This window comes from Arachis hypogaea, chromosome 19 (assembly GCF_003086295.3).
Source record: "Arachis hypogaea cultivar Tifrunner chromosome 19, arahy.Tifrunner.gnm2.J5K5, whole genome shotgun sequence".
Classification (NCBI taxonomy): Eukaryota; Viridiplantae; Streptophyta; class Magnoliopsida; order Fabales; family Fabaceae; genus Arachis; species Arachis hypogaea.
Window position 1 is genome coordinate 131,207,722 of NC_092054.1, and position 574 is coordinate 131,208,295.

Sequence of the window (574 nt, forward strand, 5' to 3'; positions counted from 1 at the left end):
TGCTGGAATAGGATCCATTGATCCTTTTGCGTCTGTCACACGCCCAACAATCGCGAGTTTGAAGCTCGTCACAGTCATCCCTTCCCAGATCCTACTCAGAATACCACAGACAAGGTTTAGACGTTCTGGATCTCAGAAATGGCCGCCAATAATTCTAGCCTATACCACGAAGGTTCCAATCTTAGATTAGAAACCCAAGAGATACACATTCAAGCTTGTTTGCATGTAGAACGAAAGTTGTTGTCAGTCACGCGTTCATAGGTGAGAATGGTGATGAGTGTCACATAATCATCACATTCATCATGTTCTTGGGTGCGAATGAATATCTTGGAGAAGAAATAGACTTGACTTGAATAGAAAAACAATAGTACTTGTATTAATTCATGAAGAACAGCAGAGCTCCACACCTTAATCTATGGTGTGTAGAAACTCCACCGTTGAGAATACATAAGAACAAAAGGTCTAGGCATGGCCGAATGGCCAGCCTCCCAAAGAGGGTTCAATCATCAAAACATGATTCAAAGATGAAAATACTATAGCAAAAGGTCCTATTTATAGAAAACTAGTAGCCTAG